Source organism: Bufo gargarizans, chromosome 2 (genome assembly GCF_014858855.1).
Source record: "Bufo gargarizans isolate SCDJY-AF-19 chromosome 2, ASM1485885v1, whole genome shotgun sequence".
In the NCBI taxonomy this organism is placed as follows: Eukaryota; Metazoa; Chordata; class Amphibia; order Anura; family Bufonidae; genus Bufo; species Bufo gargarizans.
In genome coordinates this window covers 53,031,936-53,050,759 of record NC_058081.1, presented here as the reverse complement: position 1 = coordinate 53,050,759, position 18,824 = coordinate 53,031,936, and the positions used below count along the sequence as shown (strand labels likewise).

At 46.8% G+C, this 18,824-nt stretch overlaps 1 protein-coding gene across 1 annotated transcript in view; it reads right to left on the bottom strand.

The window, feature by feature from the left end:
* DOCK5 (dedicator of cytokinesis 5) overlaps positions 1 to 18,824 on the bottom strand; it is a gene marked incomplete at its 3' end in the record, with an annotated part of 90,936 nt that overhangs the window by 55,991 nt on the left and 16,121 nt on the right. The gene's annotated exons all lie outside the window — the stretch shown is intronic.

Sequence of the window (18,824 nt, the reverse complement as noted above, 5' to 3'; positions counted from 1 at the left end):
GGGGCCCCTGGGAGGTCAAGACACATGGGGCCCTCACTATGTCTTCAATTCTTTCACCCACCCAGTATACTATACAGCAATTTCGCCTCCAGTACCACTAAGGATATGTCCACACGTGCGGTTTTTTATAGAAATTATGGCATTTTGATAATTGTTTGGGAAAAAAAAAATGCCAAAAAGTTTCGTGGATGGGGACATGCTGCGATACCAGACAAACAAAAAAAGCGCTGCTTTGGGAAAAAGGAAAGGCAGTTTTTTCTAATCTTGGACAACCAAGAGTTAGACAGACCTCCCAGAGTGGCCGACCCATGGCTGGCTCCTCCTCTGCCTGCCGCTCTGAGATCACATGACCGCTGCAGCCAATCACAGGCCGCAGCGAAGACCAGGTCTGTCTTACTCTTGGATAACCCCTTTAAGTGATTCTCTATTACAGCAGTCTACAACCTTCAGCTCTCCAGCTATAGCAGGACTACAACTTGGACAATGCTGGGAGTTATCATCTTGCAACAGTTGGGAGGGGGGGGCACACAGGTTGGAGATTGCTTGGCTTTTATGTTCGGGGAAGCAGGTTAAGCGGCCTATTTTTTATTCTTTAATGCATAGAAGATGAAAAATGTTACAATTTTGTAATAGGTGTTTATAATTTCACGGTTTTGTTTCTACAGCTCCAATGCAGATCTATGCATCTCCATGGTAACAGACGACAACCTTTGTGTAGTCTGATCCTGCATATTCCCTTCTGTCTACCTTCTATCCTGCACTTCTGGCTAATGAATCAAATGTACATCCCACAGCCTGGGAGGAGAGGAGGATGGGAGTGGTAGTGGATCTGGCCACAACAGTTATCCTGATAAATCAAAGTGGCAATCCTCACACCGATGCTCCCTAGGGTCGGGGCAGTGACGGGTGGGGGCACCCTTTATTCCCTTGGGGCACACCCTAATGTTGGGGCTCCTGCCTGATAGTAGTTGGGGCGCCCTTGGGGGTGTTGTACGAGTGCAAGGCAAGAGATGTAGGCGACGTAGCCGGTAAATGGTACCATAGTCAGTAACCAGGCCAGACGTAGAGAAATAGACAAGTCTTTCTTTACTAAGGTATAGCATGGGAGTTGTAGTACATCCAACAGTATTAAACACAGTTCCAAACAGTGCAAATCTTCTCCAATATCAATGTATAAATTTTCAAGCCATGATAGGGGTTGTAGTACTCATTTCTATCTTTCTCTCTCTGTGGAATCTAAGGCTGGCAATACTTTTCTTGCAAAACATGTCTGCAATTCCCAGCTGAGGTGTACAAGATAAGGATATGGTGGGCCAGACCATGTCCAGGTGTGGAAGGGTGTATTAGCAATGTCCCCCTCACTGCAGTAAAGTCAACCTTAAACAGCGAGTACCTTACTGACTGACTCCAGTGCTTGACATGCAGATTCTGGACCATCTTGGTTCTTTCCTTCTCCCTCCAGAGTACTGTAGAGTAGAGATGGCTTTCTTGATGCAAATATCTCAGAGATGATGGTTCCCTGGGACTCAGGCGTAGTCTTCTGAGAAGTGAGCACGTGTAGCCCCTCTCTCTCTCTTCCTCAGCTAACACAACACTCAGCCTAAACTAAGGGTGGACCTAAGCCAATCTCCTAGCCTCTTACAAGGGCAAAATCAGGACAGTTAACCCTGACTTATCCATACAAAACTATACGGGTAATACTATACATCAGAGCATTAAATAACAAAAACTGTTTTGCAAATACTCTATTCTGGGGTACTGCATACACACACACAGAGCAGCGGACAAATGGAAGAAAGTATGCGACTGCAAGGTTACAAAGCACAGATTTTGTCTGTAGTCTGTTACCATGGCGATGCACAGATCTGTCTTGGAGCTGGAGGAACAAACCGGTAGGATAGGTTTAATAATTACCTATTGCAAAGTTGCTTTATTTTCATTTCAGATTAAAAATCTAATAAAAAATGGTTGAAAAGGGTGTAGACTGCATTCACTTAATTCAGAAGACCACTAGGGGTCAGTAGAGACATTAGGCAATCATTCTACAGATGAATGCAATGTACTGAAGCTGCATTTTTTCTTCAGAAAATACGATACCAGTGTTTATACTTGTATGGCAGAATCTGATCTCCTCGACATGTTCTATTACACCTGAGGTATGCCATGTTGTGAAATCCTCTGGGGAATACACAGTAGAAATTGAATGGTTGATGTGATATATTGTACAGTGCAACTCTGCCAGAGAGGTAATATCTGGTTGTATATGAGAGGTAATATCTGGTTGTATATGAGAGGTAATATCTGGTTGTATATGAGAGGTAATATCTGGTTGTATATGAGAGGTAATATCTGGTTGTATATGAGAGGTAATATCTGGTTGTATATGAGAGGTAATATCTGGTTGTACAGTATATGAGAGGTAATATCTGGTTGTATATGAGAGGTAATATCTGGTTGTATATGAGAGGTAATATCTGGTTGTATATGAGAGGTAATATCTGGTTGTATATGAGAGGTAATATCTGGTTGTATATGAGAGGTAATATCTGGTTGTATATGAGAGGTAATATCTGGTTGTATATGAGAGGTAATATCTGGTTGTATATGAGCGCATTGCATCAGACAATTAGCCCAATGCAAAGCACTTCTGCACATTGTATTGATAAAAAAAAAAAAAATCTCCTTCCGTATCGGGTACACAGTTCCCAATGCAAACCTATGTGTCTTCATGGTAACAGACAACTTCAGGATCTGACTACACAAGACCTGTAGTCTGTAACCATGGCGACACACAAGTCTGCATAGGAGCTGTAGACACAAAATGGAAAGAGCATTTTAATCTACAAAATTGGCAAAGTTGTTCCATTTTTTGTTGCGTTTGCTTTCTATGCATTTAATGTTAAAATATTAATAGGAAAAGTAGATTTAGATTTTAAGTATTCAAGCCCACCCCCCCAATACAGGACCATTAATCCTTAAAAGGGGTTGTGTCACTTCAGTGAGTAGCATTTATCATGTAGAGAAAGTCAATACAAGGCACTTACTAATGTATTGTGATTCTCCATATTGCTACCTTTGCTGGCTGGATTCATTTTCTCATCACATTATACACTGTTCATTTCCATGGTTACGACCACCCTGTAATCCAGCAGCAGTGGTCGTGCTTACACACTATAGGAAAAAGCACCAGCCTATGTGCGCTCCCACAGTCCCGGCCATGAGAGAGGCCAGCGCTTTTTCCTATAGTTTGCAAGCACGGCCACTGCTGCTGGATTACAGGGTGGTCGTAACCATGGAAACAAGTAGTGCATAATGTGATGGAAAAATGAATCCAGCCCCTAAAGGAAGCAATAACAATACATTAGTAAGTGCCTTATAGTAATTTCTTCTACATAATAAATGCTACTTTCTGAATTGAGACAACCCCTTTAAAGGGGTTATCCAACCCTTAAAATGCAGGAGCCCCTCACACAGGTTGTACTTAGTGGCTCCCTGGCACCCGCGTAGCATCTGACGCCCGCAAGGTGTCTGGAGGGGGTGTGTTCAGCCAATAGCAGGCCGTGACAGGAACAAGCCTCCCTAGCATCTCGGGTGACGCTAAGGAGGCTCGTTCCCATCGCGCACTGCTATTGGCTCCCCCCCCCCCAATGTTTTCATTTTCATCCGCACGATGGGGAGATGCAGTGGTGGCCGCAGGGGCTTCAGAAGCGACGCTGGTGTCGGGGAGCCAGGTAAATACAACCTCTGTGAGGGGCCCGGGCGCATGGGGAGGCATTTTAGGGGTTCGATAACCCCTTTAACCAAACACAAAAAATCCTCTCACTCGGATAAAAGGACATTAGATAGGATATATTGACTATTAACGTGTAGCCATAGGCTTATTGCAAATGATAACACTGAAGCAAATAATAAAACTGAATGCAGAAAGCTCCCTCTAGTGGTGGCTGCAAGGAAGGAGAATTTCATTATCTAGCTCAATGGTTGAAAATAGAAATTCAGATTGAGTTTAGACCTCTCTATATATGAATCATTGCTTTTAAAAAAAAAAGAGCAAAAAAGAAAAAAAGCTAATTTGTTGCTGAAGGTTTAAAGGATTGTGTTATGCCCTGTGTAATCCCAAATGGATATGTATAAGCAGGAAATAGTTAATACTGACAGTTTAGTTGCAGAGGGACAGGCTGAACCTGCCCTTCCTTGTTAGGTGTGGCTGTTTACACACCAGTCTGGTTGCCTCCTGGGAATTTTTAGCCTAAAGCTAGGAACTATACTTGCTTGGAGACTGCTGCAGTCAAACAGGCCAAAAAAAAAAAACCTGCAAAACACCCATCCTGTGGGGTGTGAAGCTGCTAGAGAAAAAGCAACTGTGGTAGGAGACAAACTATGAAAGCAGAACAGACATTCCCACAAAAGATAAAAGGACCAAGTGAGTGCATGTGCAGGGACAGGGAAAATAGCTTGGACTTTGTTGCACGTGATTAGGGTATATTGCTTCAGGCACCCGCCTCACTGAGACTTGCATGCCTTCAACTGGAAAGATTGCTAGTGTAGTACCTTAGACCTGGGGGTACTACTATTGTAAATACAACTGGGCTGTAACGTAAATTCAATGTGAATGTAATGACATGAAATACCCCATGTCTACCAGCAGATGGGGTATGGTTGGCAATGTTTGGCCCCAAAGACATTGCAGGGTCCTAGGCAACAGAGGAATTGCAAGATACGGCATATTAGAGTCTGCAGAATGATCAAGCGACCAAGCTATCAAGACTCTACTGTAACGTGGTGGGAAACACGTTAAGACACCATCATGATAGTTCAGGAAAGGCAAAGCTAGGAGCCTGCATCATTTAGTGGACACTTAGAGTCACAGGTGCCAAAGTAAAGCCATAGGGAAAGTAATCCAGAGATAGAGAGACAGCGTCAGCTAGCAACTTTCTGAGTGTTACCTTTGCCACATTGCTAGCCACCATGCCCCATCATCCATCTGGGAGGAGAGAAACCGAACTTTGTACATACTGGTGATGAATGTGGTTCAACCATCTCTGCCTGGTTCCTTTCATCATCACTTACTGCACTGAACCTCAGGGAGTGACAGACTGAAGCAGGACACCGTGACACAACACCACAACATCAGGGCCACTACCACTCCCATCCTCTGCACTGGCCCATCAGGGGCTCGCTGCAATAGCACCTACAGCCAGCTCCTATTCACAGCCTTTGGGAAAACCTTGTTCTGTGATATACCTCAGAATAGGAGGTGCGTTCCTGTCACTCACTGACTGCTCAGCTCGCCGCACTCCGTCTCTCCCGCACAGAATGGTGAAGTAGGGAGATTTCTCCCTGCTCCACCATTCAGCCTGCAGGCACAGATCGCACTGCTGGCCTGTGTGGGAGGAGCCTTCAGCCCCAGAGTCTGCCTATGCTCCTCCCACTCAGTGCTGCAGAGCGATCTGTGTCTGCAGGGGAGAGAGGACTGTGAGCTTCAGGAACGGGACAAGGTGAGAAGTTACAGTGGGCACATAGGTGTCACAGAGGGCTTTAAGGGATAGGTACTTTAAGGGGGCACAACGTGGGCATAACTATTGTGAAAGTTGTACAATGAGGGCATAAATACTGTGAGGGGCATAGTGTGGACATAACTTCCATGAGCGCTGGCTCGGCTATTTCCATCGGTCCCATAGAAATGAATGGGAGCGGTGGCCGTGCATGCGCGGTGCGCTCCCATTCACTTCAATGGGAGGGGCGGGGAGCTGCGCCTGGTGGTGGACGGATCCTGGGAAACCCAGGGTCCTCCAGCCACAACTCTCCCCGGCTCCGTTCTCCTTGTAGGTGCGGGTCCCAGAGGTGGGACCCGCACCTATCAGACAATGGGGGCATATCCTAGCGATATGCCCCCATTGTCTAAGATAGGATAACCCCTTTAATGTCTTTTACAAGAGTAAAGAGTTTGGACCACCTGGGAAACAACTTCACCCCACCAGTTTCCCTGCAGTGACCACTACAGGAGAAATGAAGTATTACACGGCGGCCCTTTGAATGAGAGTCCATATACACAGATAACTCAAACCCACAGAATCAGCTCTGTGTTCTGGCTCATGGGGGGGTCCTGAGGACCTACCTTTATCAACCATATGGACAGGTGATATTTCCATAATACAAGCCCTTTAAAGGGCATCTCCATTTATGAAGCCACCAGATGAAGCATCCAGAAGCTGTGCATGTAATGAGGGGATCTTTGACTCCTTGCAGTTTACATGCCTGTGGTGTCCTTGGCCACACCCGGCCACTATATAGATCTCAGCAGGTTCCTATATTTCTTCCCTGCCTGCCGTGTCATATACGGCCTTCTCCTTCCTCTTCTCACTTTCACACCAGAAGCTCTCCTGTGGTTTTATTTATTCTTCCTGACGTTTGGGAAAGTCTTCAGACATTTCAGACATTCTTTGCGAGCCTTCATTCTTGGAACAATCTGTGATTATGCGTCAGGCATAAACTATAAATCACCGCAATACAACCTGCAAGAGCTGGGGTCAGTCCGATGGTTTATCCCTATGCAGCATGTGATAAGTATATGGAAGCTTATAAGCTAGGTACAGCGCCACTCTTGTTCACTGGCTATGTCTGGTACTGCAGACCTGTCAGAAATCCTAATCTGTCAGTGCTACTACTCACACTTCCATGGAAATAAACAAATCTGGAGCACCATTCCTTAGGATTCTTATATAGCGTCACTTCGGTTATTCCTCTTGGAAATGTATGAATATATGAATGAAAACTATGCCCATTGCTAACAAGGGTTAATCTGACACTGTCCAATCAGTGCTGATGGTATTGGACTGTTCACGAGAAATGGTAATACCTAACCTGTTGTCGATTTAGTCATACATTTCCAGGAGGAACAATTGAGGAATGGCACAACACATAAGATGTTTACTATGGCCTCATGCAGCGGTCAGCAAATTGTGGATCCGTAAAACATGGATCCCAGCCGTGGAGCCTGCCACCCCCAAGGTAGTCCTATTGTTGTCCGCAAGACGAACAAGAATGGATGCAGAACGGACGTAAGGATGTGGACAGCACATGGGTGTGCCTTTCGCATCTTTTGCAGCCCCATTGAGATGAATGGGCCCACATCCGACCCACGAAACGCAGACCAAAGCTACGGCGGTGTGCATGAGGCCTAAAGCAGACATGACAGGAGAGCTTAAAAATAATATTTCACCCCAAGGGGGCCTTCCGGGAACAAGAACCTAGTGGCGTGGATCAGCTAAGTATAATTCCCTCTGCAGGTCTGCCTAAAAGGCCCCCACAGGTGAACAACCCCTTTAAAAGGGTTCTCCTATCTATCTCATGATGACACTCCTTTAATGAAGCCAATGCAGTGACCAGCAATTTTACTTTGCCCCTGGGAGGAAAGGTAATCATGGTAGATAGTGATAAAAAAAATACATCTTCCTGCAATTTACTTGATCGAGCAGCAGTTTGTACTTCAGAGCTGCAAGTCCCAGCCATGGTCAGCCACTAGATGATCGCCATGGACACATGTAATGGCCGTCCCACCCTCTCTTGTCAATCCTGTAGAGTCACCCCCTGTAGCCTCGGTGCCTATGTGGAAGAAGCGCCCCTACACTGCTGCCAGGCACGTCCACATGACAGGGCGAGGGAGGCCTATCATGTCTAATTACTGGCCTGGTCGCACGCCTGACGAGACGCTAACCATGTTCTGGAGAAGGAATGCTGACAGCATAAACATGGCTCTGCGGATAGTGATGGGAAACGTACAATTACCCAGTGAATCACTCGCAGGAGAGCCAGCGTAGAAATCCGCTTCACGAGTAATGGCTATAGTCAGATCAGTAACCACAATGGATTCTGTGATGTCCGTCGTGGAAGATGCCCCTTGGTCTACCCACCGCGCAGGGCCGGACAGAACCAGGGCTCCAGAATTTGGGAGCATGGAAATAAATAATCTCACTGACCGCATCAGGCTCCATCGCTCCCCGCAGAAGAGGTCGCAGCGCTGTGAGATGTGGGCTACCAGCACTACTGGGGAAATAGGGGGCCCTACTGTCTCTACCTGAAAAGTGGGGGTACTGTCATTTACAAGGAAGTAGGGGGCACTACTGTCTGTAATAATGGCGTGGAGGTTTGTTACTGGCCTTACTGGGGAAATAGGGGGTCCTACTGTCTGTAACTGAGAAGGGGAACCTATTGTCACTGAGAAGTGGGGGGCCCTACTGTTATTCATAAGGTAGTAGAGGGCCCTACTTTCACTAGTTAGGGAGTAGGGGGCCCTATGGTCACTATTAGGGAAACAGAGGGCCCTACTCTCACAACTGATTAAATAGGGGGGTGCTGCTGTGTCTACCTGGGAAGTAGGGGCTAGTGTGATTAGCAGAGAATTGAGAGGGCCCTACTGCCGGCAGCCGGGAAATGAGGAGGTTCTACTGTCACCAGCCAGGAAATAAGGGGGCCCTACTGTCACTAGCGGGGAAATAAGGAGGACCTACTGTCACCAGCCGGGAAGTAAGGGGGACCTACTGTCACCAGCCGGGAGGTAAGGGGGACCTACTGTCACCAGCCGGGAAGTAAGGGGGACCTACTGTCACCAGTGGGGAAATAGGAGGACCTACTGTCACCATTGGGGAAATAAGGAGGACCTACACTATCTGGGAAGTAAGGGGGCCCTACTATCACCAGACGGTAAGTAAGGGGGCCCTACTATCACCAGACGGTCAGTAAGGGGGCCCTACTGTCACCAGACGGTAAGTAAGGGGGCCCTACTATCACCAGACGGTAAGTAAGGGGGCCCTACTATCACCAGACGGTAAGTAAGGGGGCCCTACTATCACCAGACGGTCAGTAAGGGTGCCTTATTATCACCTGCCGGGACGTAAAGGAGCCCTACTGTCACCAGCGGGGAAGTAAGGGGGCCCTACTGTCACTAGCCGGGGGAAGTAAAGGGGACTTATTATCACCAGCCGGGAAGTAAAGCAAACCTACTGTCATTATCTGGGAAATAAGGCGGCCCTACTATCACTAGCCGGGAAGTAAAGGGGCCCTACTATCACTAGCCGGGAAGTAAAGGGGCCCTACTATCACTAGCCGGGAAGTAAAGGGGCCCTACTATCACTAGCCGGGAAGTAAAGGGGCCCTACTATCACCAGCTGGGAAGTAAAGGGGCCCTACTATCACCAGCTGGGAAGTAAAGGGGCCCTACTATCACTAGCCGGGAAGTAAAGGGGCCCTACTATCACCAGCTGGGAAGTAAAGGGGCCCTACTATCACCAGCTGGAAAGTAAAGGGGCCCTACTATCACTAGCCGGGAAGTAAAGGGGCCCTACTATCACCAGCTGGGAAGTAAAGGGGCCCTACCATCACCAGCTGGGAAGTAAAGGGGCCCTACCATCACCAGCTGGGAAGTAAAGGGGCCCTACCATCACCAGCTGGGAAGTAAAGGGGCCCTACCATCACCAGCTGGGAAGTAAAGGGGCCCTACCATCACCAGCTGGGAAGTAAAGGGGCCTTACTATCACTAGCCGGGAAGTAAAGGGGCCCCAAGGTGACTAGGGTGGAATTTCTCTGACAGATGCACAGTATATACAGTACTACTCTACCTTATATTACCAGTAGAATACATCTTACAGGACGGCGCTGACCAGAGACATATGAGCCGCGTACACCGGGAAGCAGAAAAAGACGATTTTATCATCTTTATTAATTAACTTTTAAAAAGCCATTATCTCCCAAAATTCCCAAAACACAAAAGGAGAAGTCGGGCGTATCCACATGGACTATCAGAGCTTTTCTCACATTCACTAATAGGACTGGAAATGTCCCGACAGAGAACCACTGAGCCATTTTCTAGATGGTGATTGAAGGGTTAATTCTGCACATTTTATTGTACACAATGTATCTGTGGCGGTATCCCTTTAAGATGTAATTACGGGCTGTGACTGTCTCATGTAAATTACAGGCCGCGTGCAACAAGAGACCTCACACTGGCGACCACAGACTGCCACGGTCTCCTGACCTCCGGATTTCTGCCAGCTCTCCCCCGTCCCTTGGTTCTGGCCCCCTGTAATATGGGGGCCTCTGCAGTAAAGACTAAATAAATTAAAGGGGCAGTGGTCACTGGGAGGACATGCCAGCAGGGGTGCTGACCATTGGGACTATAGGACGATGCCTGTGGGCCCCTGGCATCAGCTTATTCCCAATTAAAAGGAACATGCACACTCAGCCGGTCCAAGCATGCATGTCTGAGGGAAAGTGGGCTACCACCTCTCATCTGTACGGCCACCACCAGATGGTGTGGTATGTAATCTGAGCCAGAGGTTTCCCTACTTTCTAAGGATGACTATGAATTGATACATTGTGCACATGTGTAGCAGAGTCGAGTATGTCATTTGGCACAATTCATGGCGATTTCACAGGGTTTAGTAGTTTTACATTGGAATCCAGCTACAACTGCTACATTCTCCTAAACCGCTCAGCTCCCCTGACAGGTCTACGTCAGCAAATACTTGCATTCCCCATGACAACAATTATTTGCATTGTGCTGTTCCTCTCTTACTCCTCCTGGAAATATATGAATGAAATGACATCTGGATGTTCTTCCCAGCTCCAACCACTCCATTCCGTTTGTGGGTGCGCCTCCACGCAGTCAGCACTGATTGGACAATGTCAGACTGAGTAGAGACACGCCCCCCAACTGGTAACATTCATTAACTTCCAGGGTGAATAAAAGAGGAACAGCACAATGTCCAGTCCTAAGGAAATATGCTTCAGAATAGTTATTACACGTAGAACCCAATTTTCTATGCAGAAGACAGTGGAGCAGATTTACTAAGTCTTGGCAAAAAAAGACCATTTTGTTAAAAGGGTTATCCATGATTGATGTAAAAAATAAAAATCAGACATCATATAGTACAGGAACCAGCCCTGTACCTCACATGGATCCAGAGATCTCCCCATTCATTGCTCTGCTAGATTAACTTCAGCCTGGCAGCACAGGGGGCGTGTCCCTTCTGTTGCAGCTCTCTCCCTATAACTGACACAGCTGGTGGCAGTTGAAGATCTAAGGGCTCTTTCACACCTGCGTTCTTTTCTTCCGGCATAGAGTTCCGTCGTCGGGGCTCTATGCCGGAAGAATCCTGATCAGGATTATCCTAATGCATTCTGAATGGAGAGAAATCCGTTCAGGATGCATCAGGATGTCTTCAGTTCCGGACCGGAACGTTTTTTGGCCGGAGAAAATACCGCAGCATGTTGCGCTTTTTGCTCCGGCCAAAAATCCTGAACACTTGCCGCAAGGCCGGATCCGGAATTAATGCCCATTGAAAGGCATTAATCCGGATCCGGCCTTAAGCTAAACGTCGTTTCGGCGCATTGCCGGATCCGACGTTTAGCTTTTTCTGAATGGTTACCATGGCTGCCGGGACGCTAAAGTCCTGGCAGCCATGGTAAAGTGTAAAGGGGAGCAGCATACTTACCGCCCGTGCGGCTCCCCGGGCTCTTCAGAGTGACGTCAGGGCGCCCCACGCGCATGGATGACGTGATCGCATGGACACGTGATCCATGCGCATGGGGCGCTCTGACGTCATTCTGGAGCGCCCCGGGAGCCGCACGGACGGTAAGTATACCGCTCCCCCGCTCCCCACTACTACTATGGCAACCAGGACTTTAATAGCGTCCTGGCTGCCATAGTAACACTGAACGCATTTTGAAGACGGATCCGTCTTCAAATGCTTTGAGTTCACTTGCGTTTTTCCGAATCCGGCGTGTAATTCCAGCAAATGGAGTACACGCCGGATCCGGACAACGCAAGTGTGAAAGAGGCCTAAACTGAGTGTGTGTGACCACCTCAGTGAGACGGACAAAGAAATAAGAAAAAGCACAAACAGCAGGTGGCGCTATACAGATAGATGTCAGGGACTAGCTCAGGGGCTATACTACATTTTTAATTACATGCAGTTACAAAAGTATTCAGATCCGGGGGCTGGTTTGAAAACTGTAGATTAATTTTTATGGGACATCCCCTTTAAGAGGCACAGGCTGTTGTGTGGATCATCCTCTGGCTGTCCTTTAAGTCCTTCAATTCTGAACTATAATTTACGTCAGTTTCTAGTGTAAATTCTGGTAAACCTGAGGGGCCGCTTCAGGCCCACCCCTCCTCTTTTGTTCACACTTTTAACCAGTTCAAGACCAGGCTATGTACTTTCTTTCCCGTGCATCTTTGAAAGACATATCTTTTTTGGTTTGGTGATGTAAAAAATGTTTGTGCCTTTTTGGTGATACATAGTGCTTTTTTATGCCTTTTTTTTTAAGCTTTTTATTTATTTATTTTATATCCAGGAACATGTTTTAAAAATTTGGGAAAAATAGACCGTTATTTTTTTTAATAGCACAAAGTTACATAGTTAATACGGTTGAAAGAAGACAAGTCCATCAAGTTCAACCAAGTGATAGGTGGGAACGCGAATCCCAGAAGGAAGTGAGACTCAGATCTCTACACGTTTACATGAGCATTAATGTTGTTTACTTTTAAGAATTCATCTTCATTTCGTTCCGCATTTTGCGGCCCGGCTCCGGGTCCACATTTCCGTTCCCCCCCAAAAATAGAACATGTCCTATTCTTGTCCGCGGACATAAATAGGCATATTCTATTAGTGCCGGCGATGTGCGGTCCGCAAAATGAGGAACACACATTGCCGTGTCCGTGTTTTGGACTGCCCTCCAAAACACGTTACGGACGTGTGAATGGAGCCTTAAGAAGCTTTGATGCTTAGACTGTACAGTACTACACATTAGTGTCATCTGCAAAAATAGAAATGGCGCTATTAATCCCGTCCTCATTATCATTAATAAATATATTAAATAACAGAGGGCCCAGCACTGAACCTTGGGGTCACCACTTATAACCCAGGACCCTTCTGAATAGGAATCATTGACCACAACTCTCTGGACACCGTCCTTCAGACAGCTTTCAATCCAATTACAAACTATACTTTCCAAGCCAACTGGTCTATATCATTACCTGTGGAGGACCTAGATCCTTATTTGAATATGGGCACCACGTTTGCCTTGTGGCAATCACTTGGCACTATACCAGTACCTAGAGCATCTTTAAAAATTATAAACAGGGGCACAGCAATGACTGAGCTGAGCTCTTTGGGCACTCTTGGGTGTAATCCATCTGGACCCGGAGCCTTGTTCACATTTACCTTATTTAACTTATCTTAGACCATATCTACAGTTTGCCAATTGAGTACATTACTGGATGCACTAACAGCCCCAGCACCACAGATATCAGCAACCTTCTCTTCTTTTGTATATACAGAGCTAAAAAAAAAACATTTAGTAACTCTGCCTTTTCCTTATCTTCAGTGACTACCCCCCCCATTACCATTATTTAGGGGACCTACCTGCTCAGACCTTGGTTTTTTAGCATTTATACATTTAAAGAATTTTGGGGGATTTGTTTTGCTCTCTTTTGCCACCTGCTGTTCGTTTTGTATTTTTGCTAATTTTATCTCCTCTTTACAGATTTTATTAAGCCCTTTATATTCGTCAAACGCTCCAGCTGACCCCTCAGATTTGTATTTTTTAAATTTGCCCTTTTTACAGTAGCTGTCAGCCATGGGGGGTTTAATTTTAGCCGTTTATACTTGTTACCTAAAGGAATACATTTTTCAGTGCAATTACTCAATGTGGATTTGAAGCTCTCCTATTTATCCTCAGTATTATTATGTGACAGTAGCTGCCCCCAGTCTATGCCCTGAAATGCTGCCCTCAACCCAGGGAAATGAGCCTTTTTGAAATTTAGTGTCTGCCTGACAGAGTTTGCTTCTTATAGTAGAGGGAATATAATTATATGGTGGTCACTATTACCTAGTGTTTCTCGAACAGTAACATTTCCAACAAGCTCTGCGTCATTAGAGATTACCAGATCCAACAGAGCATTGCCCTTGGTGGGGGCTTCTACAAACTGGCCCATAAAGTGGTCTTGCAGCAAGTTGAGGAATCTTCTCCCCTTTGCGGTTGAGGCAGAACCATGACCCCAGTCAATGTCTGGGAAGATAAAATCTCCCATTATGACCAGTGTGCCAGCCTGTGCCGCCCGCTCTATTTGGTTATACAGTTGAGCTTCTATCTCCTCTGTGATGTTAGGGGGTCTATAGATTACACCAAGTATTATTTTTTCAGTGTTTATATCCCTCTGTACTTCCACCCATATGGTTTCCACATCCTCACAATCCTCGCCCACAATTGCATCTTTCACACTTGTCTTCAGATCGCTCCTCACATACAGGCACACGCCACCACCTTTTCTATTGACCCGGTCTATCCTAAATAGTGTAAAACCCTCAATATTAACAGCCCAGTCATGTGAAGAGTCCAACCATGTCTCAGCCACACCAACTACATCTATGTGTTCTTCTAGTAACATAGCCTCCAGCTCCCCTATTTTTCTAGCTAGACTTTTGTCATTTGTGAAAATATATTTTAAATTACTATTAACTGTAAAGTGAATATCCAGGATTTTTGGGTTACCTTGGTTGATGTTTGTATGTAACAGGTTCTTGTTACCAGCAGTTCTGTTTTTCATCGGTGTACAGTTCTGCCCAGTCTTCTCCCTACTTTCCTCGCTAACCCCAGCCCCCACTAAATCCCCACTGTCCCCTCCTATATCCCACTCTCTATCTACACTATCTACCCCCTTATTAGTATGACCCCCCCATCCACCGCCAAGATCCTAGTTTAAAAGCTCCTCCAGCCGTCTAACCATTTTCCCCCAGAGCAGTTGCACCCTCCCCATTAAGGTGCAGCCCGTCCCTACTGTAGAGCCTGTAACCGGCCGAGAAGTCGGCACAGTTCTCCATGAACCCAAACCCTTCCTTCCTGCACCAGCTCGCTAAGCTCCTGTTGTCTCTCTGGTGACGCTCGTGGCACTGGTAGTATTTCTGAAAACACTACCTTGGAGGTCCTGGACTTTAACTTCTCTCCTAGTTCCCTAAAATCATTTTTAAAGGGAACCTGTCATGTGGATATTTGATTATAATCGAACTAATTATATACAATCATTAACTACTAAAAAGTGCCTTAGATGTATTCACTTACTGGTGTGACAGATGGTTACCTCATAATATACACACAAAGATGCCGCATGCCGCATGCTAATGAGCCGATTTGAGTCCAGCGTGATGTCAGTGAGTCCAGAGTTGTTTTAATTCAGAGCTATAGCCACTCCCCTGCCCACCTGCTGCTGATTACTATGGAAACAAACTGTCATTCAGCAGCAGGTGGGCGGGGAGAGTCAGGAGCTCATGAATATTCAGGACTCATCATTATCAGCTGGAGCTTTTCAATACAAGATGTTGGCAGATTGACTGAGTCAATTAAAGAAAGTGACCCAGCATTTTGCTAAGAGAATCAGTCACTTATTTATGTTGCCCTTAGTTAGGACACCATAAAACTGGTGACCGGTTCCCTTTAAGGACCTTCCATCTCCCGCTGACTTTGTCATTGGTGCCAATGTGTACCATGACCGCCGGGTCTTCCCCAGCCCCACCCAGCAATCTGTCAATCCGATCCGCAATATGCCGAACCCGAGCTTCCGGCAGACAACACACTGTTCGGCATTCATGGTCTCGGTGACAGATGACCCTGTGTGTCCTCCTAATAATGGAGTCCCCTACCACCAGCATCTGTCTGACCTTTGCTGCACTCCTTTTCCCATCCTTCCTGCGGCGGTCATCCTCCTGGTTGCTCGGAGAAATGTCCTGCTGCAGTGTTGCTGGCCCTGGGCTTTCCTCCCTAATATCAGCCAAACAGGCATATTTACTAGGGCGTGCCGCTCAGGACTAGCCTCCCTGGAACTTTTCCCTCTACCCCTTCTTCCTACATTACCCAACTGCTGACCTGATAGTCCTGATCTTGCCCTTCTCCTCCCACCCCAGTCAGCGCCTGCACAGTGAGGTCTAAGGCTACTTTCACACTTGCGTTCGGGTGTCCGCTTGTGAGCTCCGTTTGAAGGGGCTCACAAGTGGCCCCGAACAGATCCGTCCAGCCCTAATGCATTCTGAGTGGACGCGGATCCGCTCAGAATGCATCAGTCTGGCGGCGTTCAGCCTCCGCTCCGCTCAGCAGGCGGACACCTGAACGCTGCTTGCAGCATTCGGGTGTCCGCCTGGCCGTACGGAGACAAGCGGATCCGTCCAGACTTACAATGGAAGTCAATGGGGACGGATCCGTTTGAAGATGACACAATATGACTCAATCTTCAAACGGATCCGTCCCCCATTGACTTTCAATGTAAAGTCTGGACGGATCCGTTCAGGCTACTTTCACACTTAGAATTTTTTTTTACAATATAATGCAGACGGATCTGTTCTGAACGGATCCACCGTCTGCATTATATGAGCGGATCCGTCTGAGACGGATCCGCTCTGAATGCAAGTGTGAAAGTAGCCTAAGCCTCTCTCCAGGTCTGCAATGCCCCTAAGTGTTTCAAGCTGCTTTTTTAGAACCAAGATCTGGGCTTCCAAATACGCAACGTGATTGTATCTAGTGCAAATGTATTCACCCTCGAACGGCTCTTCAAGGCACGCACACATTGCACAGGACACACACTTAGTGGCATTGTCCATGGAGCACATGTTTAATGGGGATGAACAGTAAACAAGGAGAACAGTAAATGTGACTTCGGCTACTTGCACACTGGCGTTTTGGTTTCCGTTTCTGAAATCCGTTCAGGGCTCTCAGTCGGTCCAAAACGGATACCTTTTGCCTTAATGCATTCTGAAAGGAAAAGGATCCGCTCAGAATGCATCAGTTTGCCTCCGATCAGTCTCCATTCCGCTTTGGAAGCGGACACCAAAACGCTGCCTGCAGTGTTTTGGTGTCAGTCTGACGAAACTGAGCAAAACGGATCCGTTCCGACACACAATGTAAGTCAATGGGGACGGATCCGTTTTCTAGGACACAATAGAAAACGGATCCGTCCTCCATTGACTTTCAATGGTGTTCAATACGGATCCGTCTTGGCAATGTTAAAGATAATACAAATGGATCCGTATTTTTTATTTATTTTTTAAACTTTTTTTCCACCAAAACGTTTTACAAGACCCTGAGGGAACATTTTAACATTACATTTTTTCTATTGCTGACTAATTTGGCCCAGTTACAGGGAGGATACAGCCTCGAGAGCAGAGCTGATCTGGGTCCGCACTGATCACATGATCGCTAGGACCGCAGCAGGAAGCAGAATGACCACTTTCATTGAGCGCCATGTCTACAGTCCCTGCCTTCTCTGTGGGGTCCCGGCTGTCACTGACCTACAGTTGGCATGCAGCTGCCATCTTTGCAAGAGAAGCATAGAACGCCCAAGTATATCATCAATGGGCGGTCCCGAAGTGGTTAAAAAGTGACGAAAAGTACAAAAAAAAACCTTAAACATTAGGCCACAAATAGGGAATGCACCATAAGTTGCAACACCACATTAATGAAACTTCCCCAGTATGTGAATGGGTTCATAACCCAGGACCTCCACCGATGGTTTGACGGGTCACTGGTTCCAGTGACGGACTGAGGTAACTTGGGTGCACAATCCGCAGAGTATATGATCTCAAGGCCCACCCTTCATATGTAACTACCGGTATATAGTAAAGATATGCCACAGGGGAAGAGCCGGGAGGAGGGGAGTGGTAGTTGCGGCACTTATGGGAGTAGTGGTGGTTCACGGTGGCTCCAACGCTCCCAGGGGCAATGCAGTGAGTGGAGGGTGCAGCCTTTCTTCCCCTGGGGCACACCCTGGGCTTTCTGGGGCTCCTACCTGGTGATGGCTGGGATGCCCTTAAAGTTAGGCAGAGGGGTGCAAGGCAGGAGGGTAGATGTAGAGGCCGGCGAATGGGTGGTGGCGTCAATGACCAAGCCCATTTGGTTACAGTAAATAAAGTTTCTCTTCACTAAATAGATAATGGGAGTTGTAGTACATATAGCAGCAATAGGCACAATTCCAAATTATGTTACAGAGTAGTCTTCTTCCAATAGCTGTGTACAGACAGCAATGATGGTCATAGTAGTTCTCCCTGTCTCGCAATAAGTACACTCTGCAATCTCCCCAAATAACCACAGGCGTTCAATTCTGTTCTTTTTAACTCTTTCTGCATTTCCCAGTTGCGGGGTGCAAATCTTAGATCTGGATGGCCACCATGTCTCAAAGTGTGTGGGCTCAGAAGCATCATGCCCTTTCCACAAGCAGTAAAGCCTTATTGCCATAGACGTGCGGTACCTTACTGGTTTCAGGCCCTCTTTCTCTCTGGGGGTAGTCTCCCAGTTCAGTTGCTTTTACGGGCAGCTTTAAGTCTCGAGGATGTAGGTTCCTTGGACTGGGCTCACACACACACACACACTTCACTAGCCCTGATGACTAGACACTCACTAACCAGGGGCAGGACTAGTCCATCACCCAGGCAACTGGCCCAAAGCTGCCAACTATGTGCTGCCCATTTGGGATACATAGTGCATAATGAAATAAGTACTTTAACAAAAACAAATCTCTACATTTGACTCTGCAGCATCAAATTAACCCTTTGCAGTGATCCACTGAGTCATGGCTAGTGTCACTGCACAAAAAGACCAAGTGACATCTAGGGCCCCAAAACTGTCTCAAGGCCCCATACACAGAGTATTGTCAGCTGTTTGCCATGCTCGGCAGATAATGTGTTTGGGGGCTCCCAACTCTAGATGTTTCTCCTCTTTCTCCATTGACAGCTGAAGGCGTAAGTGTATTATCAAAAATACAGTTTTGATAATAGGGCTTT